Source organism: Lipotes vexillifer, unplaced genomic scaffold (genome assembly GCF_000442215.2).
Source record: "Lipotes vexillifer unplaced genomic scaffold, Lipotes_vexillifer_v1.1 scaffold1461, whole genome shotgun sequence".
Lineage (NCBI taxonomy): Eukaryota > Metazoa > Chordata > Mammalia > Artiodactyla > Lipotidae > Lipotes > Lipotes vexillifer.
The window spans coordinates 15,858-23,606 of NW_006797166.1; positions in this window are offsets into that span (position 1 = coordinate 15,858).

Below are 7,749 nucleotides of genomic sequence, written 5' to 3' on the forward strand. Positions count from 1 at the left end.
AGAGTGAAGGCCCCCAGGACTGGAGTGGAATAAGAGGGGAGCAAAGGAAGAATTGAACTAAGGTCACTTTCAGGATTCCTGATCTTGAGAGGCTTTAGTAAGAGGAACAATTTTGACTTGATGGTGAACCATTGGATCAATGTGCAGTGTGTGGTCTGACTTGAGCTTTTGTGGATTCCCCTTGGCTGCTATGTAGAGAATAGACTGACAGCAATTAAGGTCTGAAGATGGGTCAGCAATTAGGAGGCAATTGCTGTATGCTCCCAGTGAAGACCAGGTCTAAAAGCCCATGACAGTAGTATCAGTGTGCTTTATCGTGGTCATAACCTAGATGCATTTTGAAGATAAAGCTGATGGGATTTACTGACAGAAGAGATGAGAGTTGTGAGAGATATTAAGGTGATGCCAAAGTTTCGTCCTGAGCAACAAAATGATGTGTTAGCATATGTCTTAGTCATATTAAGTTTGAGGTACTTATTATACACCAAAGTGAAGATGCATATGTTGTGTCTGCAGCTTCTTTTTAAAAAATATTTATTTATTTTTATTTATTTATTTACTTGCTTACTTAGGCTGCTCCGGATCTTAGTTGTGGCACATGGGATCTTTTAGTTGCAGCATGTGGACTTCTTAGTTGCGGCACGCAGACTCTTACTTGCCGCATGCGAACTCTTAGTTCCTGACCAGGGATCAAACTAGGGCCCCCTGCATTGGCAGTGTGGAGTCTCATCCACTGGACCACGAGGGAAGTCCCTGATGTGTCTGCAACTTCTAAGGGCAACCCAAACATTCTGATCGATCACATGCAACTCGTTTTCTGGTATCATTTACCCAACTAGTGACTATAGTGACTTATTTTAGATCTTGTCATATTTTGCTATTTACACAAAAATCTAAAGCTGTTATTTTGAATAAATCTGGAAAATTTAATAATATAGGAATATATACATACATATATATTTGTGTGTAAACATGAATGCATGTGTATATGTGTGTGTACTCACACATACACATGTGTATTTCTTTGTCCTCTGAGTTTTTACAGGTTCCTGAGACTTAACTGCATCTATAGCCACCACATCTCTGATACTAATGAAATACAGTGATTAGTAATATTGGTTTTAAATTCAGAAAACTGGTTTGAAACCTTGTGTCTGATGCATACTGATTATTTGTGTGGTCTTACATAATTATGAATTTCAGTTTGATCATTTGTAGGAAAGGTAAATATAGTTTGTTATAGGTGTTTTATTAGGATTACATAGGATAGGTTAAGAAAAGTGCCTATTATACAGCAACTGGCACATAGTAGTTAAATTGTATTCATTACAATATCATTATTATTGTCACTAATATTATTTTAACATCTTTATTTTGAACCTGTAGTACACCTTTTTAAGCTGTACTGTCTGTGTTTCTCTTCATAACTGAACATTTTATCTTAGCTAACATACTTTGATCACCCTTTCTATAGATAGGTCTCAAATGATGCAGTCAAAATAATATTTTCAATTTATTTCAAATGTCTTTGAAATGCTTCATTTTATTTGCGTGGATTTTCTGAATCAGTACCCCTCTCCCCATCCCACCCCTGCTTCTATTCATGAAGTCTTCAGTGGAACCTTTATTCCTTGCCTTTACTGTTCTTCCACACACTCTCTTCTTATTACACTACCCATCAGGGAATCTTTTAGCTCTCTTCACTTGTCTTTTGCTCCTTTGGAAGTTCCATCCGGCCAGAACCATAGTTTAAAAATCAGAGTTCCCGAATAGAGCACCTTTAAGGGCAAAAGAAAACAAACTGAATCTCCATGTCTGGCTCTCTTCCTGACTGCCTCTTTGCTCTTTATCACTCACCATCTGCCATCACAAATACATGAGCCATCATATTAAACCTCCAGTTAACCTATAAGAGAATTCTTAGTGTAATACATAAGAGATAAGGACTTAAAATTTTATATTTTATACTACATACCAATTATTCTTCAACCTATATTGCTAAAATGAAAAATGTAAACATTTAAGCAGAATAGAAATGCAGATTCTGAATTTAGAAAGAATGGCATCTCTGGTAGCTGCATTGCTATTTTCAGTCCTCACATTTTGATGAATTAAGGCCTTTAGGAAAGAACGTATGTTCCATAAATTTATTTTTTAATAAAAATGATTCTTTATATTTTAAATGAGTTAAATAAACCATCATATCTTGCAACCATGGCCCACATTTGAATTTTGTTTTTCTTAAATTCTGGTTTCTAATGTTTTCCGGAAGTGTCCTTTTAATGACAGCTATTGAAAGCTGCTTGAATGTTCTAGTTGTAAGTTAATAGACCAAGGAAGTTTAAACTGATAAAGAAAGATATGTAGCTATTTTGTTGACAGTTCAAAAATCCAATGACTTGAAGAGGTGTAAATACATAAAATATATATTTAAATGAGATTTTTTAAAATTTTTTTTAATTTTTTTTTGCTGTACGCGGGCCTCTCACTGCTGTGGCCTCTCCCGTTGTGGAGCACAGGCTCCGGACACGCAGGCTCAGCGGCCATGGCTCACGGGCCCAGCTGCTCCACGGCATGTGGGATCTTCCTGGAGCGGGGCACGAACCCATGTCCCCTGCATCAGCAGGCGGACTCTCAACCACTGCGCCACCAGGGAAGCCCTAAATGGGATTTTTATTTGATATGCACTTCACATAGCATGGACTAGAGTTTGGAAAGTGAGACTGCTCTAACATGGATTGTTTTGCAATCATGGTTTTGGAAGAGGCATTTGCATTGTTAGAAATGTCCCCTAACCACACTTAAGGATGTCTTGAGCCTCACAGGGAGGCCTGACTGTGGTCACAGAAGCCATGTGGCTGCTGTCACTATTGCTCTGTCTCCCCCCAGTGGTTAAGGAGACTCTGCCATCTGTATGCAATAGCAGCATGAAATGAGAACATGAAAGGAAAATGTTAGCACTGGACATGGAAGGATAGGGAAATGTCTGTTACTCTCACTAATTCATTGTTGAGACAGTTAGGTCTCCAAACTTGGGATTATATTTTATCATTTTATATCATAGAATGTTGTTCTTTACACTGATGATAAAATCCTATGAGTAATTGAGGAAAGCAACTGCCTTCTTTTTTCCAACTACTTCCTGACCCTCCAAACCCCGTCTCCCCAGTCCTCTCAAAAAAAAAAAAAAAAGTTGATCTATATAGCATATTACACACAAATGATTAAGGGCAGAATACATCAATGTTAGAAAATTGTTCTTAATTTCAAGATTACAAGTAAACAGTAGTTCCCCAGTCTTTCAGAGATTCCTGTATGGCAAACATTGATCTGGGTGGTTAGGCTGGTCAGGAAATTCTTGGAAGCTGAAAAACACTCAGGTCTAAGGAAACTTTATTATATACAGGGAACCCCAGAAACCATCTGCTGGAGCAGTGACTGCATATTAATATTACCTGATATAATGGTTTCCTATCCTGATGTAACAAATTATCAGAGGCAGAGTGTCTTGAAACTTATCATCTTAGCTTGAAACCTGATAGGTGTCTCACATGGATAAAATGAGGGTGTCGGTAGAGCTGATTCCTTTTCTGGAGACTCCAGGAGAGAATCCACTTCCTTGTCTTTTCCAGCTTCTAGAGGCTGCCTTCATTCCTTGGCTCATGGCCCCATCCATCCACTTTCAAAGCCTGCAAGGATGGGTGGGGAGAGTCCTTTTCACGTGCACCTCTGTCTCCCTTCTTCTGTCATCAAATCTCTCTGACCACAGCTGGGAAGCATTCTCTGCTTTTACACGCTCTTATGACTACCTTGAACCCACCTAGATAATTCAGGATAAACTCCCCATCTCAAGACCATTTTGACATTAATCTCATCTGCAAAGTCACTGTTACCATATAAGATAATCACAGATTATAAGAATTAGGACATGAACATCTTTGAGAAGCCATTATTTGGGGAACTTTTGCAAAATATGTGGTTACTTGGGTTATGCCCCACAATTGCTAATGTATTGGTTCCAGACTAAGACCAAATAATCAGATTTTATTCAAACTTTCTAGGTGATTATAAAGTACAGCCAGAGTTGTGAATCACTGTAGATCGTTGCCATCAGAGGTTCTCAGACTTTTACATGTGCCTAAGAATCACCCACGCATCTTGTTAAAAATACAGATTTAGGTTCCAGGGGTCTGCGTGGAGGTGCTTTACTATTCAAAGTGTGGGCAATGGACCAGCATTACCTAGGAGCTTGTTAGAAACACAGAAATTCAGACCTACTAAGTCAGAATCTGCATTTTTACAAATTCCCCAGGTGATGCGTAGGAACACTGACATTTGAGAAGCATTGCCTTATGTGTGAGATTCAGGTAACAGTAATAACAGGAAATAGCTAAGTATGATCATCATAAAAAGAACCATTCATCTTAAAGGCACCTTGTTCTTACATTGTTCTGATGTAGTAATTTACAATCAATGTTTTTTTCAGGGAATATTAGAAGTTTGGTTATGCAATATGTTCTTTCCAATTAGAAGTACTCCCCACCGTGATGCCAGAATTTTAAAACACCTTGCTCTTAATAATTAAGGGCAATATTACCTACCCCCACCCCACACACAAATACCTCTAACACAAGACTAGATGAGAAGGAGCATTTGATGAACAAGCCCAAGATGTTCCTATTCTCAGAGCTCTAGAATTTCCCACACTGCCATTCAGCCCTCCTGCTGCAGTGACCACCACAGTCTCCCCACACCCTAGTGATGGACTCACAAGTGGAAATGCTCAGAACTGGTTTGGGAGAGCTTATGATTTTGAATATCATTTCCTTAAACTCTCTTTCCCATGAAGCCCTGTGCATAATTTTGTTAGAAGGGAACTCTCCTGAGATGGAAATCTCTGGTAAAACAATCATAAAATTATCTAGCCACTTCCATAACATTGATATTCTTCCTCCAGGAGAAATGATTTCAAATTACTTTGAGGGCAGAGGTTTTCAAAAGTTAGTGGGCATCAGAGAAACCAAGAAGGCTTGTTAATGCACAGATTCCTCAGCAGTACCTGCAGAATTTCTTTCTTAGTAGGCAGAACTTTAAACATTAGGGGTTAATTTCCCACTCACATTTCTGTGTATGGATTATTATCCAATCTTTATCTAAAAGCACTTACTCTTTATTATTTCAAATCACAGTAATGTCATTGATATAAAGGAAAAGAAGACCTTATAGGTTCTAGCTAGATCTTAGCACACTATATAGTAATAACTGCTGGACTTTTTTTTGGCCTGTAGTGATACAATTAACTGTACATTTTGCAGTGAGGCAGATTAGGGTATGCATTGGTCAAATCGGATAGAAAATAAATTATTGATCAAATAAGTCCCTCAACACATTTATATATGCAAAACATTATTATGTTAACATGTAACTAATACAATGTTATAAATGACATATTTTACATGTTTTTATCCTACTAAATTTTTGGATTCCAGTGCATTTTACTCTGAGAGCACATCTCAGTTCAGACCAGCCACATTTCAACTGCTCAGTAGGGACAGTGGCTAATAGCTCCATAGTGGGCAGTGCAGGTTTATAAGATACTTTCAGGCACCACTTGTCATTAGTGTTCTTAACAGGCCCTGCAGGAGCACTAAATATCAACTTAAGTGAAACACAGTTCATTTTTAAGTAAATAATGATGGGACAAAAAAATGTATCTGCTCCTCCTACCTTTCAATACTGTTTCAAATTTATGCTGCCTTGTGCTTCTGGTACTTTTATTAACCATTCTCCACATCCCTGGATGGCACACAGAATTGTAAGTCTGACAGAGACAGATCCTTGCCCCCAGTATTATGAATGATCAATTAAAATCCTGTTATTTAATTATTTTTACTAGCCCATAAAGTCTTCCCTAAGGAAACCTAGCTTGTAAGTCTGAATATAGGAGGTATTGGTTGCTTCCCATTGAAATCAGCCATTTCCACAAATAAGGGATGTGGGTACCTAGGTACACCCTCTGTTATGTCTTACTGAGGTTTTGTGAAAGTGGCTCTCCTCTAGACCTCTCTAGTCACTGACAAGACTTTGTGACTACACCTGTGACTCTGTCTCTCCTCATGCACTTTCACCTTACTGGGCATTGTTTACTAATTGCCTTACAAATCAAATATATTCCAGGAATGAAAATGCAGCATAAATTGAGGCATAAGCGGGCAATCTCATAACTACTGTATTTGATTATATGCACATCAGTTCATCCTCCTGTGGTCCAGATACTTCCTGCTGAACATCATCACACTCTGTAGTGAATTCATATATGCCCAATAATGTTGATCTTTGAGCATACTATTCTCTGATCTATTCATTTAACAACTCGTTTTAGGGGCTTCCCTGGTGGCACAATGGTTGAGAGTCTGCCTGCTGATGCAGGGGACGCGGGTTCGTGCCCCAGTCTGGGAAGATGCCACATGCCGCGGAGTGGCTAGGCCCGTGAGCCATGGCCACTGAGCCTGCACGTCCAGAGCCTGTGCTCCGCAATGGGAGAGGCCACAACAGTGAGAGGCCCGTGTACCACAAAAAAAAAAAACCCTTATTTTATTTCAAACCCTTCTGAAAAGTACAGAAGTAAAAAATATTTTTGAGTTCAAATTAAGATAGACATGGCATTGTTTACTAAGTTTCATTTCTAATATGAAACGCTCAAGTACAAGGAATATCTCTCTTTCCTGTCATTGGGAGAATCTAGTTAACAGTTCTATTAATTCATCAGTTACTGGATTCCAAGGGAATATATCTGTCCAGAGGCCTTCAATATCCCTAATAATTACCATACATTTTCTTTAAATTATTTGTCATGCAAATGAATAAACTTACTAACTAGTATGTCAACATAAGCAAACTAACATGTTATTTATATTAGGAATATACATATAGAAATTAGGTATTTTGCAGCTCTCCTGTGCTCCCACAGTGCCTTGGTAATCTACTACTCCACCAGTACTCTCCAATAGAGAGAGTTATTTCTTTCTGAGATAAAGAAAACATTCTGTACCTGCACTGCCCAGTATGGAAGCCACTAGTCACATGTGGCTCTTGAGCACTTAAAATGTACCTAGCTGGGTTGAGGAATGGGATTTTTATTTCATTAATTGTAATTAATACGAATTTTAATTTGAATAGCCACACATGGCTGGTGGCCATCATAATACTAGACTGTGCACTAAGATCTGAACCACATTAGCTAATCCCAAAGTCTACAATCAATGGGAGCATGTGGAGTTCTCAGCAGAGCTGAGAAAACCCAGGAATCAGTCATCAACTTCCTCCTATATTCCGTGAGACATATGGTACCTATCAATTAACAAAACTAGGACATTCCTGGACACATTTAGCTTAATCCAAGAAACTTCATTTATAGAAATTATGTTTTACATTTAGATAATTCCTGGAGCTAAGGGGTTTAGAATCTGAGCATCAACTCCACATGAATCATTTCTATTCCAGACTGCACATGTGTTGACAAGAGCACTTTTTTTTCTTCACCTTATTCTGAACATAATCTCCTCACCATCAAACTCTTAGTGTTTTTCTACAAACTATGTTCAACCTTGCTGAGGCTCATCTGTTTCCTCAAAGCTGTCAATCTCATCCTGTCTTCAGTTTTATTGACTTAGAGTCAATGATTCATCTCTTGAACTTACCAATACACTTATTACCACCCCCAGGATTTTTGGTCTTCTCTTGTATAAT